General features: G+C 46.9%; 1 protein-coding gene and 1 pseudogene across 2 annotated transcripts in view; one reads left to right on the top strand and one right to left on the bottom strand.

Annotated features, from left to right (window-relative positions):
* CYP26C1 (cytochrome P450 family 26 subfamily C member 1) overlaps positions 1–18434 on the bottom strand; it is a 179020-nt gene extending 160586 nt beyond the window's left edge. The window contains exons 1-2 of one of the 2 annotated variants that reach the window (XM_078641135.1): positions 17948–18434; positions 10199–10409 (exon numbers count right to left, since the gene is read on the bottom strand). The gene's annotated coding sequence lies outside the window, so the exon portion shown is untranslated. The remainder of the gene's footprint in view (positions 1–10198; positions 10410–17947) is intronic. The other variant, XM_078641136.1, reaches the window with a different exon arrangement.
* Positions 4471–25435, top strand: part of LOC144752571 (Y-box-binding protein 1 pseudogene) — a 49133-nt pseudogene continuing 28168 nt past the window's right edge.

The raw sequence follows: 25435 nt of genomic DNA on the forward strand, positions 1-25435 counted from the left end.
CCGCATCGTCAGCGTATAATAATAGTGGGACTGAGAGGCCGTTTATTTTAGGGTAATCCACTTCCAGGTCATTTAAAAAGGCTGCTACCTCGTTAATGTATAAATTAAATAGGAATGGCGCAAGGATGCAGCCTTGGCGAACACCCTTTTCTATAGGGAATTTTCTGGTTCGCTCGCCATTTTTGCCAAATCGCACCGTGGCGCCTGCATCTCTGTACAATTCCTGGATAAAACTTAGAATGTTTTTGTCTATCCCCATTGTGGCCAGGATTTTCCACAACATTCTATGATCTAGGCAATCAAAGGCCGAGGTTAGATCAACGAATGTTAGGAACAGGTTCCCTTTTTTTGCTCCAATATATTTATTCGTTATAAGGGCCAGGTTTAGACCCTGCTCTACGGTTCCTAAGCCGGACTTAAATCCGTATTGGAATTTCGAGAGTATCCCATTACTCTTGGACCAGGTTTGTAGTTTGGTTAACAACACCCTTCCTGCGACTTTCATTAGATTGTCTAGCAGGGAGATGGGACGATAGCATTTTGGGTCTTGCCTGTCCCCTTTTTTAAATATTGGGATGACTATTGCTTCGTGCCATGTATCGGGAAAACCTAATTTGGTGTAAGCATTCATTACATTTGCTAGTAAAGGAGCCCATAGATCTACGTTCCCCTTGAACAAATCAATGGGAACTCCATCAGGTCCAGGGGCCTTTAAACTAGCACTCTGGCAGATTGCTTGTTCCACCTCTGCAGGGGTAAACATTACGTTTATTGGGAAATTTCCATAAATCGGTGAGAGAGCCGCTTGCCCCGCATCCAACTCATCTTGTGGGATCAATACTAATAAATCTTTCTTATATAGGGAAGTGAAATAGTTAACCCAGACATCTTCCGTTATAGCTATCTCCAAGGAGTCTACCTTGCTATCCGAAAAGAAAGGGGCATTAATTTCTTTCCAGAAAGAAATGTTATCTCGTAAGGCGCTTGCCTTTATCAGGGCTTCCCAAGCTGCATTTTTCAGATCTTCCTGTCTGCTTCGTAGGGTCTGCTTGTATGCTCGTCTAGCATCCTTCACTCGGCCACTGTCCCTTGGGACAGTCTTTAAGGCCTGTAGAAGGGCTTTGTGTGCTTTAGTACAGGCTGGATTGAACCAGCCATGTAATCTTATTTCTTCTCCTAACTTTTGTTTTTTAATTAGCTTGGCATTTATTGTGGCGGTAATCCCATCATAAGCCCGTATTATTAACTCAGGATTAGTGCTCGGTTCTAAGCAGATGGCAAATTGTTTCGTTTCTTTCTGGACCAAGTCCTTCAAGAAATTTATGGGATCAATTTTCGCCCATTTAATGGCGTAACCATTTTTTCTGGCCAGCGCCACCGAGCGACCATGAAGTATGTTCATTGTGCTTGTTTTTTGGATCCCCGGCTTCCCTACACTAAAGGTAGTACTGATAGGAAAATGGTCGCTTATTGCTAGATCTTCCGTATCAAAACCCCCCACCCAGCCTTGATTCCTGTTGGAAACTAAAATAAAGTCGATTACAGTGCCTGCCCCACGGCCAAAGAAGGTTGTCTGAAAAGCTGCAGGTGGGTCACAAAGTTCGTTGGCGAAACCCAGATCCCAGTCATGCATGAGTTGATTTAGCAAGTTGCCCCAGATGGAATGTTCAAAATGCGTGGTGGGATCCCCTCTTAAGTCGAGGATACCACAATTTTTTGTTTGACTATGGGGGCATAGGTGACAGTTAAAGTCACCTGCTATAAGGAAGCAATCTGCCTCCTGCCCACCTCTCTTGAGCAGTGCATCAAGCTCCGCTATTAAAGCTTTAACATCAACTTTTGGCGCATTATTATAAATATTAATCAGGAAGAGAGAACGCCCGTTTGTTTTGATAAACAAACCTTGTAATGAACTTCCTTCACCTGCTTTGAGTCCACTCGCCTCAAATGTACTCTTTTCTATATTGCAGAGATTAGAGGTGAAAATACACAGTCCCCCAGAGCCTCTGCCTCGATTGCCCTGAATGGCGGGAATATAAAAAGTACTAAAGCCCTCAATGTGAGTCTCCTCCAGGTCCCAGCACTCCTGGAGACAGATTATGTCCTGCCTTCCCATAAAAGTTAGGAATAACTGGTCCCGTGCTTTTTTGGCCAGCCCTGCAATGTTCCAGGATGATATTTTTAAAGTACGTTTTCCGTCGTTTCGTGGGCGGGATTCTTCCTGGCTAGTTGATGAAACAGTACCCACGGGCATGATTTCGATCTCCTTTTGGATTTGAGTCGTATCTGCTGTGCTTGGGTGAGTATACATGCAGATAGTTTCAACTGGCATTCCAATTCCTTTCCCCTTTAAAAACATGCTAGGGTCTTCTAATAAGTGCTGGCCTGATGATTCTACTTCTCCTGTAGCATAGTCTAGTGTGCTCTCTATAGGCACGATGTTAGTGCTTTCCACCTGGGGAAGGACATGATAGATCTCATTTGGGGGGACTGAATTTGCTACTACCCCTTTAATGACCCTTATTGGTCAATCGACCATATCTAAGCAATCGTATCTATTCCTTGTGGGAGCCCCCCTCCAGTAGTCAGGGTTTGGGTTTTCTCTTCTAGGGAACCAGGGGCGAGGGTCCCAACCTCTAGGCCAGTAGTTGTTGCTGTTCCTATTTCTACTTCTGTTGGAGTGCCCCACCTGCGTCCAAGGCCATTCTTGAACTTCGTCCCAACTAGTTTCATCGCCATAGTTGGGGATGTTTAGAGGTGGGTAGAAGAAAGAGAGACGCTGTACGTCAATCCCCCCCCTTTTTTCGAGCGCTGGCCAAGAAGAAATATAGTCAACCGTGGCAGGGTCGTCGCAGTTGACTATAACACAGTCACCCTGTAGACTTTTTTTGGTGTCCCCAATCCAGAACACTCTTCTCACGGAATTTATTCTACTGTGGTGTGATGACTGTAGGGGTCTGTTTTGGCTCAACCATTGCAAAACTTTGTTCCTCAGTGACCAGGGGGGCTCGTCCGAACCGTCTGACAACTCGGGCACCCCTGTAAGAATGACAGTGTAAGGGGTAGCCTCAGGTGGCAGATGAATCGGACGCCTAAACCTAGTACCCTTCCTCTCTTTTCCCTGGGGTTGGGAAGACTGGGCTTTATGTGATATATGTGAAGTCTCCTTCAGGTTGGCTAGCTGGGTATTTAGATCCAAAAGGGCCGGGGTAGTTTGCGCATTACCACTAGGGACATTTGATTTGCCCATCCCCTCTACAATGGAAGGTTTAGGAGTATTTTGTATGGTTAATGTGGCACTCTTGTTGGGCTGGGGGTTTGCTGCTTTATCTTGCAAGGGGGGCTTCGGACAAGCAGCTGGTAGAGAAGGCAGTTGTGCCAGTTTACTTGGCTCTTTGGATTTCCCCTTCCCCATGTCTAGGGTGCCCAGTGACTTCTGCGTAAATACGGGAGTATTTAATTTCGCAAGTTGTTTTTCGATAATCCTTAGGCTTTTTTCCATGGGTTGCAGATGATGTTTTAACAGCTCCCCCATACTATTTATAAGAAAATCGTGTAATGTCACACAGGTGGTACATGGTTTGTGTATGCCACCCACAGCACCCATTGCTTCCAGATTCTCTGATGGATCAGTATTCTGTGGGGGCAAATTGAGGGCAGCATTATTGGTGATGGAAGGGGTTTGCTCTAATACAATGATATGACTATTAGTGTTAGGGTTGCGAAGATTCTCGATGTTAAGTGGAGCGGATGTAATCTCCTGTATAATCAACCCTTTACTTAGCCTCTTAGCTATAGCACCCTCCCTTTCACCCGTGGAGATAGGGTCTAATTAGTATCTTGGTTATGTAAGAGTTGTAGATCCGGTGTATTTTCCAAATCCTCAGTAGAGTTAGACCCTAATGACAATTGAGTTGCTGACAAATCCACAATGTTTGGGACTGTGTGAACTAGTACATTTCCTTGGTTCAACAACGGGATGATCGGGCCCTCGTGAATTGGGGTTTGGGCCGAGGCAAGGGGGCCCATCGAAGATCTTCTAGCGACCTCCAATTCATGTGACACCCTTCGTTCTATCAAGTGTATGGTGTTCTCAATCACTTCATTGGTCTTAGAGATGAACAAGTCAATAGGTCCAGTGATATCAGTAGCTTTAGGTGTCTTTTTCTTTCTGGTGGCTCTATTCATGTTCGCACAGTGGGAGGCTCAATTAAAACAGTAGTGGCTGAGCAAAGATTGATCACACTGTGGGACGTGGATATAGATGTGGATCCTCGCAGAGCCTAACAAAGAATGACAGGTATGAGCAATAAAGAAAATTAAAAATCAAATACCGTGGCCCAGTCCAGTCTCGCACAGTCTTGAACGGGCTTAAACGGGCCCGCCCTTGGCCCGGGCTTCGCCCGGCGTCCCGCTCGCGTCCCGCGTTGCGGGTGACGCTGACCTTTATCGCGCCTCCAGGCGCCGATGATGACACCAAAGGTCTGCGCCGCCGCTGGGTGGTCTGGGAAGCCGAGTCCTCCTCTCGGCGGCCGGCTAGATTTTGTGCACGGCGGCGGGAGTACTCAGCGAGATGCAGGCAAGGTAGGTTTTTCAATCGTTCTGCAGTGTGGCCTTCCAATGGGTTCAGAAAGGGAATACACCGCCTGGCCGGGTGACGCTGACCTTTATCGCGCCTCCAGGCGCCGATGATGACACCAAAGGTCTGCGCCGCCGCTGGGTGGTCTGGGAAGCCGAGTCCTCCTCTCGGCGGCCGGCTAGATTTTGTGCACGGCGGCGGGAGTACTCAGCGAGATGCAGGCAAAGTAGGTTTTTCAATCGTTCTGCAGTGTGGCCTTCCAATGGGTTCAGAAAGGGAATACACCGCCTGGCCGGGTGACGCTGACCTTTATCGCGCCTCCAGGCGCCGATGATGACACCAAAGGTCTGCGCCGCCGCTGGGTGGTCTGGGAAGCCGAGTCCTCCTCTCGGCGGCCGGCTAGATTTTGTGCACGGCGGCGGGAGTACTCAGCGAGATGCAGGCAAGGTAGGTTTTTCAATCGTTCTGCAGTGTGGCCTTCCAATGGGTTCAGAAAGGGAATACCTACTAAATGTTAAGTACAAGAAAAGTAAAGGGATAGAAAAATAGAGAAAAAAGGAAATCGTAGTATTTTATATATGTTAATAGTTCCAGTGGAGCATTCATAACATGGGTTTATTAGGTTCAAACAGATGACACTTCCCTATAAGTAAAAACATATGTTTTAGTTTTTGGCAACCATATTCCTACTTATTTTTGAGGAGAGACATGTTTATAATTATCTTACCCCTAAGGAATTAGGATACGTTCTTCTTCTGGGGTCTTTTTATCGGTGTGGCACCACGACTATACACTGATGTGTAGGATAGAGTCCTGACAATATAAAATACAAGTAAAATAAGCTAACTTTACTGACCCCACTGAATGCTCCACTGGAACTATTAACATATATAAAATACTACGATTTCCTTTTTTCTCTATTTTTCTATCCCTTTACTTTTCTTGTACTTAACATTTAGTAGGTTCTATTCTAGAGCTAAAGTCACATGCAAACAAGGGCAATTGAAATGATGAAATGTATCACGTAAAATGAAAAATAACCATCAACTAAATCATTGATTTTGATAACATGAGAGTAGTCCTTGCTGATGCCAAAATATATAAATATGTCTTCAGTCTAAAGGTGTTAATTTTGTATCTTGGTAAAGATTTTTTTCTGTATTGTACCTCCCTGTTTGCACGCACAAAATACAATATGGCTTGTTCTTGAAAACTTTTATATGCATAGGTGTCAGATATTTGTGTATAAAAAGCGGTATATCATAAATGTGAAAATAATGTCTTACCAATAGAATGTTGTAACAAACATGAAACTAGTTCGGCTATATTATTTCACGATAGGAGGCTAAATTAGTAAAACATTGTTATGATCTTTCTTACAGAAATTTGATGGTTAAAGTCCTGATGAAGGCATATTCTTTATGTCGAAACGCGTCGACCGGATGCCATCTAACCTCTTTTTAATTCTTTTGTGAATACACATGTATCATTATATTGTTATTTTATCAAGCCTGATCAATGCACTGACTTTTATTATTGCTTTTTTAACCAAATTAAAAATGTATATTTTCTAAACTGAACTAGTTTGTTTGTTTAATCTATTGTGTAAGTGCTTTAAGTATATGCCTGGGAGCGTTACTTTACATATATTGTTTAACCTGTCCCAGGATATTGATCCGTATCAGGGGGTCCTTGTTGCTAACACAATACATAAGCGGAGTGTTCATTGCTTTCTGAAAACACGGGTATCAGGATTGTGGCAACAAAGCTTACTCCTGCTCTAAGCAAAGGAGGATGGAAACATGGAGGTGCTCCTTGCCCTGGACTAAGACAGTGCTTAAAGTGCAGCTGCAAACCTGCAGGCCACTACACAGCAACAAGCAGTGAGATAAAGCCATATGATGTGAGCCTTGCTTCCAAAAAGGGAGTGGGAGTAAATCCTAGGGGCCCAGGAACATTGCAGATGTCCACAAGGGCACATTAAATGGCTCATCACAAACATGCACTATTTGGTGGAAGCAACTGATTTGCTCTCTAAAAATCAAATCCCTGTTGCTACTGTAACAGGCTCCCTGTTGAGAAAAGAATCAAAAGGCACTTTGTATCGTCTTCTGAACTCTCTTAGGCCCTGGCCTGCAGTACCATTCATCAAGCAATACCTCCCTAATAGAGAGTTAAGATGCTGCGGAGCAAATATAGCTGTTTTGCCTAAATTTTGAAGAGGGAGAAGGGGTTGTCACTCTTTCAAATCGCATGCTGCAAGGCTGTGGAATGTTCTTCCTTCTCTTCTATGCCACATTTTGAGTGAGTCAATACTTAGAAAACACCTTAAAACCAATTATTTTAAGCTTAATTCTGTTATACAATACCTATAAATTTAGTATGATTGTGTGTTAGGTAAAAAAAACTTCATAATATAGAGACTGAGGCTTCTTATATAATCAGTAAATGTTGGTTTTTGGCTAGCTCACAGTACTACGTTTAAACCCCTAACTTTTCAGAGCTATAGATGTTACTGGTAACTTTGAACATGACTGTGAGAAGTTGGCCTGATATGTGATGTCCACTATTCTAGTGGGCACCCTGTATCAGTCCAAACAACCCTTATGGTGATGGTTGTAAAGTCAACCTTATAGACCAGCTATCCTAGTGGTAGCATGGACAAAGCAGTCTTAGGCTAAACTCAAGAGGGCATGTGAAGCCAGCTGTTTTACCATATGCAATCCCTTTAATACCAAATGAAAGGACACCACACAGGATATATATATAAAATATATATGTATTTATTACTAAATTAATCCTCTGAACTCTTTATGAGGTCAGAGGCACAAGCACATAACAAGATACTTAATCAACATACAATAAGTTGCACAAAATACAGTAATGCCCTAGGGGCACTTCGAACCATATACTAAAATAGTGTTATAAGTACCACGTCACGAACAAAGGATAGGCCTAGGGCCTGGAGAATCACTGGGGCTACGCTGTACTACCAAAGGATAGGGAGCAGGAAGCCCACGGGATGCGCGTGCAGTGTCTTTACACACACACGAGTTACCATAGAGTTATAATGGGAACGAAAGAAATGGAAACTAGTTCTTTTAGGTCACTCCCAGATGGACAAGGAAAAAGCTACTTGAAAGTTAGACACTAGAATAGTAAATACCCACAGGAGCACCGAAGTACTCGCGTTACCTCACCCACAGGAAGCGGGTGCATAGGTGTCAAAGTGTGTCGGGTTTCCTCGCTGAATCCTATGGATCCTTGAAGAAAGATGCTGCAGGCCACCAGGAGGTAAGTGTCCGGTTGGATCCAAGGGCAGATCCAGGATGAGGAGTACCTGAAAGCAGAGGGGACAGAGTCTTGGTCACTAGCCAGTGACCAGGAAGGAACCAGGCGATGTCGCGGAGCAATCAGGTGATGTCGTGAAGCTCGTCTCTGCAGCCACGTGGACCAGAAGGTGTCGAAGACAACCAGGAGCTGGATACGGACTGTCCCACGAAGGCTCTCACTGTCGGCGGTGTCGGCTTCCGGATTGGAGTCAACAAGCCTTGGCAAAGGCACCCACGCAGGAATCAAAGATGGCTTACGGCTCAAACCAGCAAGGTCTGATGGGCTTCTCCTTTTCAGGGAAGCAGGGGCCAGTCTGGAGCAACCAGACCAGCAGTGTAAATCAAAAGGTTCGTCGTCACAGAGGCCACTAGCCAACGGGCAAGTGACCGGACAGACGCGTCAAGCAGGAAAATGCAGAAGGGCCCCACGCAGAACTCGTGGAGTGTGGAGGGCTGATCTTCGGTGCAGTTGGTAATCGGGGCTGGGGCTTCTCAATCCCCAATGCACAACTTCGAGGGTGCCTCAGAAGTTGCACGGAAAGCAATTCGCTGGCTTTCCAAGATGGCCGGTCCCACGTCTCTCGTCGCCTCCATGGGTCTCAGCTCTGCTGTGGCTGTGGATCGGGCTGTTAGAAGTCTGGAAGTCTGGGTCTTGTCAGGCTCTGTGCTCGGGCTCCGGCGGGAGCGTCAACAAAGCAAACCGTTGATCGCTTGATGGTGCCTACTTACACAGGGTGGTCACTCCTTGACCAAAAGGGAGATTCTTCAGTCTTCTATCTTCAGGTAGAATGTCGAAGGTCCAGAGTTTCGTTTCAAGTTTCAGTCAGGATAAATCTAAAGTCTTGGGACTCAGCTCCTACCTATATACCAAATTTAGGGCCTGGATTACCTGCTAGGTCCCTCCTATGGATGGGACCAGGGAAGGGGGTGGTTACACCCCTTTCCCTTTGTCCAGTTTCACGCCAGACCTGGGGCTGGAGTGCCCCAGCACCGGTTTGAACCGAACTATGTATGGGACACCTTGTGTGCCCCAGGCAGTGTCTCATTTCATTCAGCCCTCCCTGCCCCAATACACTATGGCCTGTCTGGGGTGGTGCTAGCACCTCCCAAGACAGGAAACCTATTGTCCAAGCCTCCCTCGCTGGAGGGACTCCCAGCAGCAGGAGGTCAGACTTGTGTCTGTGGCAGCAGCATCCATTTTGTGATGCTGAGGCTCTGGTTAACTTTAACCGAGATTAGTAGGAACAACATGTCTCCTCCCTCTAGAAGGGTGGAATGCTACCCCCGTCGCCAGAACTGGCGAGGGGGTAGTGTTCCAAAGCGTATGACAGCTTACACGACATATTTTGATAAAGCCAAACCAAAGTTAGCATTTAACCGCGAGGTTCATAATGCACGTAAGAGTATATGGTATGGCTATATCCTAGAACAGCTATAAGGACATGGTTCCAAAAGCTGCAGACAGGCTCAGCTCATGCTAGAGCCTCATCTCACATAAAACCAAGCACTCTGCCTCCAGGATTGTTAAGACCTGCCATAGGAGTGACTTATAGGTGTATATGTGTCTAGATATAAGGTTAGATATAGGAATACTATACCTAAGCAAGGGGTGATTACACGACCTTGCCCCAGCTGAGTGATCAGCCATTTGTGTCAGTTTGGATGGCCATCCAGGGGTGGCAAAAGATATGCTGCAGCCCCTGGTATGTCTTGGGTGCACCTATGCCCTGGGTACCTGTGGTACACTGTACAGGGACTCATAAGAGTGACCCAACATCCAATTAGGTATGCACCTAAAGTACATTGAGTCCATTTTACAGAGAGAGCAGATAGTTGGCCTGGGATCCTGCTAATCAGGGCCCCAGGCTAAGTCGAAAACCAGCTAAACACAAGGCAAAAAATCTGGGGTAACCATAGTCAGGTATCCACCTTCCTACAATGACCACTCTTATTCCAAAGGAATTAGTGGAAATAGATCCAACCCTTTTGTTTGTCACATTTGCATGTCCAAGTTGTCACAAAGAAAAGATATGATAATGCATTTTCAAACGTTTATTGAAAAGCTCTAAGCTTTATAAATATAACACGAACTGCGATTATCAGAAAGATGAGACACATCATTGTTCTAAGCATTATTAGAATAGTGAAAAGCACAAATAGTTCAACCATATTATTTGTTCATAATGTTTCTAAGGTCACTCCTTTCTATCACTAATATCTCTATGCTAAAGAGAGCATGTCAGGAGTACCCATCTGCCAGACCTGTTAGAAAGATCTAACCACTTACCTTGGCACTGTGTGTCAGGAAGCTGGCCTCAGTGCATTAACAAATGTACCCATCTAAGGGTGCAGGCCTGCACACTTCTCTTGCATGGTTGTCTTCTTTCTCAGGATGAAGGTCGAGGTCAGCAGGGCTGCATCTCAGTCACAGTTCACAGAAGTGTCCAGCATGACTTCAGTGGGAAGTGAAGCACCTCTCACCAAATTCAGAATGGATGCTGTTTAAATAATAAAACACCATCCTTATCTTACTGTGACAGAATTGCAGAACAGCAATAGTCTGGGTAGAACGAGTCGCCTTATACGAGCATAAATAAAACAAGGCATCGTGTTGGAATGTGCAACCCTGGAACTAAATGTTCAGACTACAGGGCTATAATGTCTACCAGAAATAAATGCATGTGAGGCACATTCTCGTATTAGGGAAAACATTTGCAAACCTTCATTAGAAAAAGATGCTAAGTTAAATAAGAGAGCTGAAATGGAGGCTAAATGTAAGCTCCACAACACCCTTGCCTTGGTCGGAGAGATTACTTTTACAAATATAAGCAGTAGTAATGACAATATCTAAAAGGCCTTGTGTTTCATAAAATCCCTTTAACAGCATAAACAGATGCAAAAAACATAAAAATTCCAAGTTAAAAAACCACGCAAAGTACTAAAAAATAAAGAAAAATAATTTCATAAAACCTAAAATATCAATTAAAGAGTCTTGGAGGCATCCTAACTGCAGCATCTCCAACATGTACAACACATCCATATTCAGAGGGTCGTCGAGGTCCAGGATTGAACCCGCCCCCACAGACAAGACATCAACAGAGGTCTGAAGAACAAGATTCAAAAGACAAAGAGAGTAATCTCCAGCCCATCCAAAAGTACTCGAAGGCAACAGTAACAGGAGTGCAGTCTCCGAAGAGGCACCAGATGTCAGAAAACTTGAAGCCGAAAGAGCATCTGGCATTGACAAAGGCAACAAGACAAAGAAGTGAAGAAAATAAAATGGACAAACATTGATTACTCAGGTGGATGTGTATTACTTTGAGATACCAGTGTGCATACGGCTGTGTAACCTGTTTTGACCTGCTAACTTGCGGGCCACTACTCTTGAATGAATTGGCAAAGGTGACCTATAATAAGAATCTTGCAGCAAAGGGATCAGAATCATAGGCAACACAAGTAATGCAACCACAAAGGGCACACAAGCTGATTTATGTCAGGATACTGGAACAATTGCACAGCAAGGCACACATCGAGAGTACACTCGAAAGAGCACCATGGGCAGTTTGAAACCACACAGACTGAAAGGACAGAGACCAATTGTCATTGAGTTCCAATAACGAAGACTCTCCAAAATACTGTATCATGTGTTGACGACACAGGAGGCCGTGAATTAGTTCCATCACCATAAAGCCTTGTTGCGAGACACCCATTGTGGAGGAACAAATATAGAACCAAAATGGCAACCAAAAGGAATAATACAATCAGAATGCCTCCAAAAATACTTGTAAATAACTAGTGTATACAAGATGGAATAACTCCAAGCACAGTCTTAAACGTAGAAACAAATCCAGACCCAATACCTTTAACAAAACACCACTCAAGTGGTGTTAGAAGCATTAAAAATATGGTGTACTAGTTCATCGAAATGTAGCGGTAATTGAGTGCAGAATAGTGATTGTAACTCAGACGAGGAACGTGTTTTTGGAGATAAAAAGTTTCTCGGGCAGATGTTAAAGCCACATCTTCTTGAAATAATAAGGCTTTTAGTCCGCTTAATTTATCAAAGCTAATCTGTGAAAAAGGGACCGTTGCCCACAAAGTCACTTCCTTGGTGGAATGTGTGGGAGGATATAAGATATTCATACAGCAAGTCACATCCCTGAAAATAGTGACTACATATTAAGAATCACCTTGTTTCTTGACTTCATTGATGTGATGGAAGGGATATATGTACAGCATTGTCATAAGATGGAATTGCTGTAAATGCCTGTGTTGCTTTTGATGAAAATAAAAATTGGTTAAAAAAAAGGGACACCTGGTTTCAACCCGCAGAAGCTCTTATCATTTAAAATTAAGTAGCTCTCATTGTAAAGCAACAACAATTCTGACTTTAATCAATGGTCCGGAAACACTCTACAAATAATATGCAACATTAGCTATGGACTCATTACAAACTCCATGAAGTGTTATCTTTTTATAAATAAAGGAGTGAGCCAAAGAAGTACCACACTCATATAGACTAACAAAAACCTCTTTGTTCTCGTGCATGCATATAAGATGAAAAGGGAGAAATCAACCCTTGTGTAAAAAACGTGCACTTATCTCCTCATATCTGCCCACTGAAAAATTTCTGACATAACATGAAATTAAACGTTGAAATGGGGAGAGAAATTAAACCGTGTATAAGCCAGACGGCTGATGGGGTTTCAGCAACAGCAAAAGGCAACTTTTCTAAATGCTCTATATTAAGCATAGTGTAGGTTGCTTCTTTCCTAGCCACAGTGGCGGCTGGTGAGATTTTAAAGAGGTGTGCCGTAAACAGATAATGATACTGCACCCTAGCGAGCGAGCGAGCCCAGACCCCCTAAGGAGGGTTCGGGGGGATTTCCCCCCGAGAAAAGTTTGAAAAAATAGTGGAAAAATGGTGCATTTTCAAGCAAATTTGAGAAAGCAGGAAGGTTAATAAAGCAATTGTGAAAGTGCAGGTATTACATTATTAAAGAGCTGTCATATAACATACTAGGTAGCTGCTTATTCAGTATAACAACAGAGCTTCATAACAGACAAATGCAGTGACTCACTGACCTATTTACAGCATTTTGTGATCTGGATCAGGTACATGTTCCTTGCAGCAGGAATATTAACCTTCTCTGCTACCTTCCCATGAGTCAAAACCTCCATTAGACAAAACTCTGATCTCTCTCTAGGATAAACATGACCTGGGGCCACAAATTATGGCAGAGCAATGCGGGGAGTGTTTTAGGGTGTCCCATGGCAATGAGGGGTCATGGGCTCCAACTTAGTCAATTCTATTCAGCTCTTCACCTCTATAGTTCGGCCCCCCTTACCATGAGCCCAGCACTAAGCAGTGTCAGCAGCACCAAATAGACCTCGGTAGCGCCTGTCCTTTTAGGGGCGCCTGGGCAGTCAGCGACTACTGTCCTCTGACAACCAGACCCCTTTTTGCTGTTGATGTCCAGAGGCTCAACCCTAAGTGTTGGACCCAAAGCAGATCGCCAAGTAACCCTACAGCAGTGGCCCTGTGGGCAGTGAAGTCCCTTCGTCACACACCATGAAAAGCTAGAGTCGATCCACCTAACCCGGCCAGCAATGCTTGCCTGCCTGCCTTAAAATCCCACAAGCCCCCTCTATGCAAACCACCCTCACACTTAATACCGTTTCTGTTCAGAAAAGCACCTAGAAGCAGTTCAATTATGTTGCATGCGCCTTACAAACAACATTGACATGGATTATAACAGAGGGTCGGTCTGTCTCACTACTCACACATCATGAAAAGCTAGAGTTGAGCTAATGCCTGCCTGCCATAATATGAAAACCTATTCAGTAGCACTTGAAAAAGGGAATTGTGTTTACATACGCTACACGGAAATATTCCACTTCGGCTACCAGCTGTTTCCATTATTTCTAAACAGAATGTTTCCCTGAATGGGGATGAAGCTCGACTCTGTTTGGTACTGACAGCTAGAGAAAGAAACAGTTTACTGAACGAGATAAAATGCTTTACTGGCCCTTTAAAATGAAAATTGCATTCTACCTTTGTGGCCCCTGGCTACATCTTATCAGGTCTGCTAGAGACAGATTTTGCGTTGGCAAGATCTCATTTAACAGCAAACATGAGAATGCCTGGGAAAATATAAACAGGGTTTTTTTTTTTTTTGAGCACTTGTACATTTTGAATTGAGTTTTTCATTCGTAAGGGCAATGAAAAACAGTCCCTTTATGCGACTGAACTATGCAGTTTTCCTGACACACATTCTGCCCCCGGTACTCCCAGTGACTTGAGTGAGCATTCACAGCAGAGACTACAGTAGTAGCCACATCTATCACCACAGAAGGGACCAGAGTGGCAACAACAGCTGTCACTACAGCAGTAACACATGTGCTGTCATAGCAGTTACCAATGAAGCAATCACAGCTTCCTTCATGACAAGGACCATACAAGCAACAACCACTGTCTGCACTGCAGGGACAACAGCAGCGACCACAGTAGTAACCACACCAGTGGAGTATAATAGCATCAACAGTTTCGATTGAGTCACAACCGATGCGACAATTGCCACCACCACTGTAGCAACAACTGATGCAACAGCAGTAACAACGGCTGCAAGTACTACAGAGCTAATGATATAACAGGACTCCAGTAGTGATCAAAGGTGCCATCAGGGTAGAGACCAACGCAGTGACCACAACTGTAACCACAGCAGGGAAGACAACACCAACCAATGAATGCAGCATACAATCACAAGCGCTGAGTGCAAACCTCTCTCACACGTACTGGTGCTGCTCTCGAAAGCACCTCCTAGAAGCAATTTAACTAGTAACAGTGTGCGCTTTACAAACAAAATTAACTTGGTTGGATGTACCAGCAGGTAAGTGCTCACTAATAGGATTACTCATTAGTAGGACAGGGATGACGTATAGCCACCTTACTGTTTATAATTTAAGTTTTAGGTCCTTGCTCATGGCAGACCAACCAACCAAACCCACCCCCCCCCACCCCCCCCACACACACACACACACACCCACACACACACACCCCACACCCACACACACAAACCCCCACACACAACCCCCCCCACACAACCCCCCCACACACACACAACCGCCCAATCCCACACACACACACACACCCACACACACACACACACACCCACACCCCCACCCCCACACCTACCATTCGAATGTGGGCCAAACCAGGGGTTAAAAGTGGGTGGCGGCCTCCTTGGAACCATTTTGGGCACCGACACCTATGAGTGTTCCAAATTAATCACTGCTCTTTGCTCTTCTAGGTCTCAATAAGAAAACAAAAGTGAGATTACGGAAATCTCACACACAAAGGAGATCAGTGCCAGCGCGTGCAGTCACTGCCGGAAGCAAATAACATGCATCATTACTTTATTCACCTTCCCACCACATGTCAGGCAAACAAACTTTCATAGTCTCGTTGTGGTCATGTAATGAACAACATGGGGGTTCACTCGAGCTGACAATGCAATGCGATGCAGTGGTTGCTTAACCTACAGATCTAATATTCCCCAGTTCTCTTAATACTACATTACTACATTCAGCATTTAAAATAGACTTAAGGTCAAACTTCACATCTCTGGTTGCAAACTGCAGGCCCAATATCTGGATTATCTGAGTGGAAAACGTTGCCTTTCATGTGTCAAAAGTGGATAAAACATAGACCCATCTGAATTAAGTAGCAATCACTAAAGTTCTAAGAGACAATTTTTTAAAGAATGACATGCAGAGTCACAATGAAGGATGGTAGGAGCACTGTATGCTCCGTAAGCCAACACATTACACATACAACACCTAAAATAAGAGAACATGCCATATTGAAAACAGTAAAAGCATAATAACCATATTATTGATCCTAGACAGATGAACGCTGAAAGCCACCCATCCTCATCACCACTCCCAGAATTGGTTTGCATAATGTTGTAAATCTGATCCCTTCTGTACCTTTAAAAAATCTGATTGCTTTGTCTTCACCTATGCCTCATTTCCATTAAAGTAACTATTTTCTGTGTAAAGCACTCTATCACTGATGGGTTTCAATGGTGCTATATAAAAACCACTACAATGATTGCCAAACAACTGAGTTGGAAAAATAAATAAGTAAACATGCAATTTTTTAAATCATGCATGCGATTCAATTAGCTTTACCTCAAAGAACGTGTGTTTTAATGTGCTGTGACTTATTCTTGGTTTTCTATTTCTAAGAAACACTAAAGAAAAAAGTGCTTTGTTTAGTTGTGTCGAAGGGCTGCAGCACTACATTGCAAACCAGCGCCTATGGGGCCTACAAACACAAAACCACAGTTAATTGCACAGATCTAAGGGGACTTTAACCCGGGCTGGAAATGTGTACAGTACAGGGCAAGTACACATGGAATGCGAGGATAAAAAGGCATCAGACCCATTATTTAGGCTTTGGCCTATTGTAGCTCGTATTAAGTCTCCACCCCTAACCCTGTGTGCTTCTTTGTGTGCTTATGCAATAAAAATGTCACAACATCGCAAAGATTCTCTGATCAGTAAAGGCAAGCAACTATTACTTGTTGCTTTACAGGTTTATGTTTATTTTTTTGCAGTTTTATATGGCGTAATATCAACCTGAAAGTATTGTCGCTTTACATGAACACCAGCTATTACAGAACAACATATTCATTTTTGTAGCCAGAGGGAGATTAAGTAATGTGCCCAGACTCACACGATCTTGATATGGCGCCTAAAATAAATGTGTGAAAAGCAGGTCTACTGTATGGGATTACAACTCCAAATGTGTGAAAATTACCCCCGTTCAAGCCGAATCAGATATGACCTGCAGATGAAACTCCTCCTTTCTGAAAATCAAACAGGCATGGGCCATAGGAACAGGTCCTGAGTCCCCGCCAACCCTACAACAACTCCGGCAATGTCTGAACCCCAACCTGATCCCACACACCAGAGTTAATAAAAATCGATTCCTTGAGCATTGTTGTGAAGGGCAGCCTTCTGCCAGTAAAACGGAAGCTTGGTAAACCACAGGCGGCACTGCAGTAGGCCTGCTTCTCACCCTTCCTGGGCATGTGGTTCGATAGCAAGGCTCAGAAATGCGGCATGTTAATTAGCAGCAGGCCCTGAAGTAAGTGAAAGAGAGCAAGAAGGGTGTGTTGATGAAAGGAAACACATCGAGGCACACAGGAGGAGAGGATTAAAAGAAGGTTTATACTGATGTCCCGTACCAAGAGAGGTGTAGGAGGAACCCAATTACATATGCCTATAGTTAAGGCAGGTTTGTGCAGGCATAAGTTAACCCCCCTAGTCTGCCTACCTATTGTTTCTGCAGCCCAACTGTAACGGGTGACTGTGGCTCGGAGGAAGGCATGTGGAGGCTCCAATGCCCGAGCGGAATGGAGCTTTTGTACATGAACCCCCTCCCCCCTCCCCCACCGCTCTGACAGGCATATGCATCCAGACATCACGTGCGTACTGGGCATTGTAACGTAACTGGTTCTAATCTATTGTACAGCGCTCTGACACCTTCGGGTAATGTCAGGCTTTATAAAAATGCACTAAATAAATAACAATTTTGTAACGTAACTGGTTCTAATCTATTTTTACATCACTCTGACACCTTCGGGTAATGTCAGGCTTTATAAAAATGCACTAAATAAATAACAATTGCGGGGAACGAGGCTTTGATGTTTTACTCCAAAGGCACGCAGCTGATTTGAGCCGTACAAGCTGCCAGAAGCTGCTAATGACCAACCTACTGCAAAGTCTTGCTTTTCACTCGTAACCTGCCCTCGACCAGCAGCATTCTTTCTCACAACCCTCATTATGTGCGTGTTCTAGTTTTGTAAACTGGGACAAACCTATCCAGCCCGAGTGAGGTGGTTGCTCCCGGGCCTGGAAGCTCCCTCCAGCGCCATGGCAGTAAGCCTGTCATGGGCTGCTGCATTCCTTTTCAGTGCACCCCTCATTTACTTCAATCTCTACACTGCAAACAGATAAACCCACTCACCACGAAGAAGCTCTCGCTGCATCTAATGGCGGAAAGGAGCTCCAATTTCGGGAATACATCCCCTCACCGTCCCACAAGTACATGGCAAGGACAGACACAGCAGATCTCTCTCTGGCAGTCTGGCGCCGTTTTTCATTCTCCTCAGCAGTGGCAGTATCCACAGTAATTCTGCCAACGAACCACCTCCTGTAAGCCTGGGTGGTTGGTGTTTGTGGACATTACAACGGACGCAAAATCTGCACGGCGCCACTTTGAGGTACAGGCGCTATCTTAGCACAACTTTCACAGTACACAGCCAGCAACAATAACTTGAAATGTGCCCTGGCCCGCGCTCCCACAGGCAGTAGGAGGGAACTGACAGACACCGTAATTTGATTGGTCACAGTCAGGGCAGGGTGGGGTTAACACTACAGTGAGGCTTGCTCAGCTATGATTGATGTGTAGCCCTGGCTCTGTGGAGCTGAAGCCGTCAGCGCCCAGGAATAGCTTTAATGGCGGGGGAGGTCCTTCAGCAAAGACTTCAATAGCTTTGCCGAGCTGGTGACGTCACAACCCTCGGGGCTGTAGCTCCTCAGCCGGCAAATCTGTGTAGCTGGCGCATGCTCAGAGTGCATGATTTGTGCCTGCCATAAACCTGACTTGCGAACGCTGCCTGAAGTCATCAGACAGCCCGAGTCAGTTTACTGGCACTTTGGCACAAAGTTGTTTTCACTCGTAAATGTAGTCACAATTGTTCAATAAAATTAAAGCACAAATTAGGGGGCAGAAAAAGGACGAGGGCGTAGCCCCTCCGCCCATATAAAGGAACCGCCACTGCCTAGCCATAATGTATTCTATGCGTGTCAAATTATAAGGCAAAAACAATTCAGTTGCATTCAAATATTTCCATGGTATTTGATTTGATTTTAAATCCTGCAATATGCAACTTAGTTGCAAAATTTATCTTAACGAACTCGGTCCATGTTGAAGCATGGACATGCCATTTTGTATGATATGAAATGCAGATGAAAGAATATTATTCAACGAATAAAAATGTGTTGACAATGTGGTCATCCCATTTTCAAAAACTGCCAAAGCTTTTTCTAATTTTTCCTTGTCAATTAGTCTTAACCGTTCAGCAGCTTCTTGTTGAGACATTTTCCACGTTTCATTATAGGTGGCATATATATATATATATATACATATATATATACATATATATACTGTTGGACTTTGGCCCTTAGGGCAGGTTCACCCCTAGACTTTTTGCGTGAAATGGTGACCTGGTAATGGTGATTTTGGGGATTCTGCGCACTTTCACTGTGTCCCAGTGGAAAGTGCGTGCGCACTCTGAGTGCATGTGCTGAGCTAGGCCTGCCCGCCCATAGGAATGCATGGGGAATGTATGTGTCCCTGGTAGTTCCTGATGCGTGGGGTGTACAGGCTTGAGTCTGGTATGTGTGAACTCGTGAGAGTGAATGCTGCGCAACGGTATGTGCGGCTTGTATGTGTCTAGTGGGGAAGCGCCATTTCTAGACATGGCTGTGCGTGTGCTGTGAGGGTGCTGGCGTGTGATTGGCTGGAGCTGGCTGGCATGCCAGGCTCCAGGAAGTCTGGATGGGTCTGCCCGGTGGTGAGTGGGAGATTAGCATGAGTCATGTGTGGGAGGAGTGTACCTGTGTCCTGGATGGGCTGGGTTTTCCCCACACAATGCTGGCTCCGCCCCCCTGTGGTGTGTCTAATGACCCAAGCCCTGCCAGTGAATAGAGAGGGTGGTTGAGGTAAACAGAGTACTCAAGAACCAGCTGCGACTGGTTCCGCCCCCACTCTGCACCCTCAGACAAAGGGAAATGGTGTATAAAAATGGGGCTGTGTCCCCACAGATGTTGTTCTCTTCCAGGATCCTGAGGGGGCTGTTGCTGCTGCTGGGCCAGAGGACCGCCACTTGGGGTGTCTCCCTGCCTGGAGACCCAGTGTGCTGGCTCTGGGCCCAGCCTTGCCCCCCCCCCCTTGCCTGCCTGAAGGACTTTTAACTGGGCTTGTGCTCTCCTAAAGCACCTGGGAGCGCTTTAGTGTCCATAGCGCTTAGGAGCGCTTTATTTTGCATATAGCGCTTGGGGAGCGCTTTAATTGCCTTTTAGCGCTGGGAGCGCTTTATTTTCATTTGGGCCTTTGCTGAAACCCTAGACCAAGGGGAGCTTTATGGCCTGCTAGTGCTCGGAGTGCTTTTCTCACCCCCTGCTTCTTTCCCCGGGATTTGCCTCAGCAGCGTGCCCAGAGCCGAGGAGGGAGGCTCGTCAGGGAGGCTGCTCTGCTATTGGCTGCCGAGTCAGCCTATGCCCAGAGAGAGAGAGAGGGGCAGGAAGTCTCTCCCCACACAGCCCGGAGCCGAGAAAGGAAGCCTACAAGCTGGTGAGTGGGGCCCTGGGGGCATTCCTTCTTTGAGCCCGGAGAGGCTCTGGCCTCATACTTGTTTTATAGCCCTGAGAGGGCTCTGGGGGCAGTTCCGGATCCCGAGTCCCAGAGAGGGGGACTCCAACGGCTGGGCACAAGTTTCACTCGAGCCCTGAGAGGCTCCCCACCCCATTTGGTGTTCGAGCCTAAGAGAGGCTCGAGGCACCCCCAGTGTTCCCGGGTCCCCCGTGAGGGACCCCAACAGCCCAGTGAGGCTGCACCTTTCTGCTTTTGAGCCCTGAGAGGCTCGAGGGGGCAGATTGATGAGAGGCTCGGGGGCATTTTCTGTTTGCGAGCCCCGAGGCTCAAGGGGGCAATTATTTCACGAGCCCTGAGAGGCTCTGGAGGGCCACAGTCATTTCTTAGGGCCCGGAGAGAGGCTCCAGGCGCCAAAGTTGTGTTGAAAAGCCCAGAGAGGCTCAGGGGGACATTTTGTTGCTGCAGAGCCTGTGAGGCTCCCACATCGTGTTCGCCCCACCAGTGTTCTGAGAGCCCAGCAAGGTTCCCACATTGGCCCCATTGTTGTTCTTGAGCCCTGGCAGGCTCAAACATTGTTGCGCCAGTTGCCCAGCACTTTGTGGGCAACTGCTACGTTTAGGCTCCTGGACATTGGACACAGGGCGTCCTAGCCCCAACAAGGCCAGAGGGCCTAGGGACAGTCACAGGTGGTGACTTACGTGAGTTTGGCGCAATTGTACTTTCTATGCACCTCTGAATGTATTGTTTATGCGTCATGTGCCTTTACACCTCTGAATGAATGTCATGCATTGCATCATGTGTATGTTCTTACACCCCTACAGGTATTGTGATACATAGGTGGTTGTTTTCTCCCTAGTACAGGTGGTGCTAGTGAGATCCTGGTTACCAGTGATTACTGGTTGTGTGCTATTTTGTGCTATATTCTATGTACTAAGTGCTATTTCTGAAAGTGCTACTTCTGATTCCTGACAGTGGTCCAGGTGGCCCTGTCTTGTAAATATCCCCTTGTAAATTCTGCCCGTGCCTCTGGCACATTGTAAAGTGTGTGTTTTATCTAATGTGTTTTGATGTAATACAAAGGCTATTTTTATATAACCTTGTGTGGAGTTTCCTTTGTGGTGGGCCTTTGGTTGTTGTTGCTGGGGTGCGTGCGCAAATACTTAACTTACATCGCCTCCAAGTTTAGCCTTGCTGCTCGCGCCACGTTACCTAGAGGGTGAGTAGGGGTTATCTTGCCGTGTAACTCCCTTGCCCTGACTTGGGAGTGGTGGTCTCTGACTGACTTTGGCGAAAGCCCTGGCCAGCCGGGGATCCCATTTCCAACATTGGCGGCAAGCGGTGAGGATGAGGATTTGTGTTTGCCTTGTACCACAGTAGCGGCTGGCTACACCACAAAACTCTGCATTTTAGATGACCACATTTTGGGGATTGTTTTTTTGGGAAGTTTCATATGTTCTTCTCCTGAAGGTATCATTGTGCAATTGTGTCCAGTGCATTTGTCCCCTACCCTGCGCCCAGAGTCGGTACCTGTGTCACTTGTGGTCAGGTTGAGAAGTCAGGGGTGGTAGAAACTGCCTTACCAGTCCGAGGGGAGGGTTGTGTGTGGATGAATGGTGTGTGGCACTAGGCAAGTGAGTGTGAGTTCTCTGGGGTAGAGAGCTTGCTGATACCTTTGTGAATTGTGTACTCCTGTGTTGACTCAGACCCCTAGGTTCCCTGTGTGATCTCTTCTTTTAGAACGTCCGCCAGAATGGAGCCTGCTTTTGATTTCTGTGTTCTGTTTAGATACAGTATGGGAGAGTTGGTAAGGTTCTGTGAAGAGAGAGACATAGGGGTGGATGAGTTAGACACTCAGTCCGAACTAAGGAGCCGCCTGATCCTATGGCAAAAGGGTCAGTGGGATCTTGAGCGCAGTGAGGAAAGGGCCCGGGCTTCACACCAGGAGGGTGGTGAGTCTGTGGGGAGCCCTGAAGATTCAGAAGAGGAGGAAGAAGATGACAGCACAGGGACGCCAGCAGATAGTGAGGACCCCATAGATAGGGAGTCCCTTGCTGGGTCCAGCGTAGGAGGCAGCGCCTCATCCCTTTACCTGTCCCCAGAGGAGCTGGAAGATAGGAGGAGAGAAAGGGAGCACCAGCTGGCTTTAGAAAAGCTCAGGTTGGAGCATGCCCAGGCTATGGCACAGCTGGGCATTAGAAAGCAACAGCTGGAGGTTAAGAAGCAACAGCTGGAGACCGAGAGGGTCTTAGCGCAGGACAGGATAGAGGAGGCTGAGAGGGCCGCCACCAGAGGCAAAGTAGCTCTGGAGGGTAGACTATCCCCTGCGCGCAGTGTTGAGTGTCTGGATCCCCCAGGGAGGGTTGAGTCCAGTGGTGGCAGCTATTTAGATTTCAGTGTAGGAAATCCCAGTCCCAGTTCCCCCAGTCTGGTACCTGTTTCCCCAGAGGAGGAGTTAAGGTTGAAGTTCAGGGACAGTAGGAAACTGTCTCACCAGTCTTGGGAGGATTTTGAGGATGAATGTTGTGATACCCTGTGGGCTTGGGTGCAAGTTCACACGAAAGATGATTTTGACGTCTTGTTTGGTCTGATGGTCAAAGAGCATCTGCTCAGTTGTTGTTCACCAGGGTTGCGCACACACCTGTTGGGGTGTGGATTGTCTGAAGCATGTGAGCTTGCAGATGAAGCAGACCGCTGGGAAAGGACTAGAGGTTCTCTAGAGTCATTAGGGAGTGACTCCAAAAGTAGTGGTTCAGGTATCTTCCAGCCCAGCGTGGTGGAAGAGGCTCAGTGTAGCCCAGCTAGGTCCCAGGATAGCGAGGAGGGTGTAGGGGCTCAATGCCTGGCTCAGTGGAGCAGGAGTGAGGGGGAGACCGAGGTTCCCCAGACGCCCGAAGCCCTGCCTCAGGACTTGGATGGTTTCTGTAGGGAACACCAGGTTGGGGACCTAGGCTGTCCTGTTAGTCCATTTGAGGAAGATCTCCTAGTGAGTAGAGGACCTGGAGCGTCTGTAACCAGAGCTCCTGTGGTTCTAGAGGCTGGCAGTACCACTCCGGTAGGGAGGGTACAGGAGTCCAGCGTGAGGAGTGATTGGGGGATGAGTTTCCCAGTGGATGCACCAGTGGACCAGGGACTAGCCAGTTGGGCTAGATCTTCTTGGAGGGACCCGGGTGGCGCCACTTCTGGTCTGTGGGATCGTCACGCACTGTAAGGTGGACAGAGGGCGGGAGATCTGCGCCAGACAGACAGTCACACAACAGATGTGACATTTGTTAGCCTCAGGGGGATTGTGTGTGAATCCCCAGAAGTCCTGGAGTGCCAGGCAATTGTTCCACCGAAGGTTTTAGACCAGAGGTTGGAAGGCCAGGTTCAGGATCAGCCTGACCTGAAGGGTAGGATGACTGTAACCAGTATCCTGACCGGTTCTTCTTCCAGAGGAACTTCTCCAGGTGGGAGAGGGCAGACCTCTGGAAGAGGGTGCAGAGGGTGGGAGAGCCCACCTCTGACCCCGGTGCAACCTGAGTGGATAAGCCCTGGGTTGGAATGGCGTTCTAGGTGTACTCCTCGTAGGAGGAGGAGGAACCCTAGAAGAAGAGGTAAGGGGAGGAGAGCCTTCCCCGAGACTCCTGGTCCGCCTGAGGTTGTAGGCCCTAGGCTGGAGAACCAGTGGCAGTCTAGTCCTGTCTTGCAGACAGGAAGAGTGGAAAATGGCTCCTATGGGCCAGGGGTTACTACCCCCTGCTCTGCGAATTGGCATGGACCAGTGGCACCTGGGTGGCCCAGGGCCTGGTCCTGACCGTGGACAACTTGGGAGTACCAGTGGGGTAGCCCAGTTGGTCCAGACAGTGTGTTGAGAAGGAATCCCATGGGTTCACCGTGGCGTAGAACAGGAGGGTGTCCCTGCAGTTGCGGGCCCGCGTCCGTGTTCTATCGCCCCAAGCAGGGAAGTCCATCACGGTGGTGATTATTCTACCCTGCGTTTTGGCTGGAAGGGGGTTGTGTTGGACTTTGGCCCTTAGGGCAGGTTCACCCCTAGACTTTTTGCGTGAAATGGTGACCTGGTAATGGTGATTTTTGGGATTCTGCACACTTTCACTGTGTCCCAGTGGAAAGTGCGTGCGCACTCTGAGTGCATGTGCTGAGCTAGGCCTGCCCGCCCATAGGAATGCATGGGGAATGTATGTGTCCCTGGTAGTTCCTGATGCGTGGGGTGTACAGGCTTGAGTCTGGTATGTGTGAACTCGTGAGAGTGAATGCTGCGCAACGGTATGTGCGGCTTGTATGTGTCTAGTGGGGAAGCGCCATTTCTAGACATGGCTGTACGTGTGCTGTGAGGGTGCTGGTGTGTGATTGGCTGGAGCTGGCTGGCATGCCAGGCTCCAGGAAGTCTGGATGGGTCTGCCCGGTGGTGAGTGGGAGATTAGCATGAGTCATGTGTGGGAGGAGTGTACCTGTGTCCTGGATGGGCTGGGTTTTCCCCACACAATGCTGGCTCCGCCCCCCTGTGGTGTGTCTAATGACCCAAGCCCTGCCAGTGAATAGAGAGGGTGGTTGAGGTAAACAGAGTACTCAAGAACCAGCTGCGACTGGTTCCGCCCCCACTCTGCACCCTCAGACAAAGGGAAATGGTATATAAAAATGGGGCTGTGTCCCCACAGATGTTGTTCTCTTCCAGGATCCTGAGGGGGCTGTTGCTGCTGCTGGGCCAGAGGACCGCCACTTGGGGTGTCTCCCTGCCTGGAGACCCAGTGTGCTGGCTCTGGGCCCAGCCTTGCCCCCCCCCCTTGCCTGCCTGAAGGACTTTTAACTGGACTTGTGCTCTCCTAAAGCACCTGGGAGCGCTTTAGTGTCCATAGCGCTTAGGAGCGCTTTATTTTGCATATAGCGCTTGGGGAGCGCTTTAATTGCCTTTTAGCGCTGGGAGCGCTTTATTTCCATTTGTATTTACAACAAGGGGTGGTGATGGACAGAGTCTCTGAATTAAGCAGAGTACTCTCACCCAGTCAAGAGATCAGGGCTAGATCCAACACCGTTTTTTAGCTCATTGCACCATCCCAGTTTCAGAACCTGGCTGGTGCA

This window comes from Lissotriton helveticus, chromosome 5_1 (assembly GCF_964261635.1).
Source record: "Lissotriton helveticus chromosome 5_1, aLisHel1.1, whole genome shotgun sequence".
NCBI classification, from domain to species: domain Eukaryota; kingdom Metazoa; phylum Chordata; class Amphibia; order Caudata; family Salamandridae; genus Lissotriton; species Lissotriton helveticus.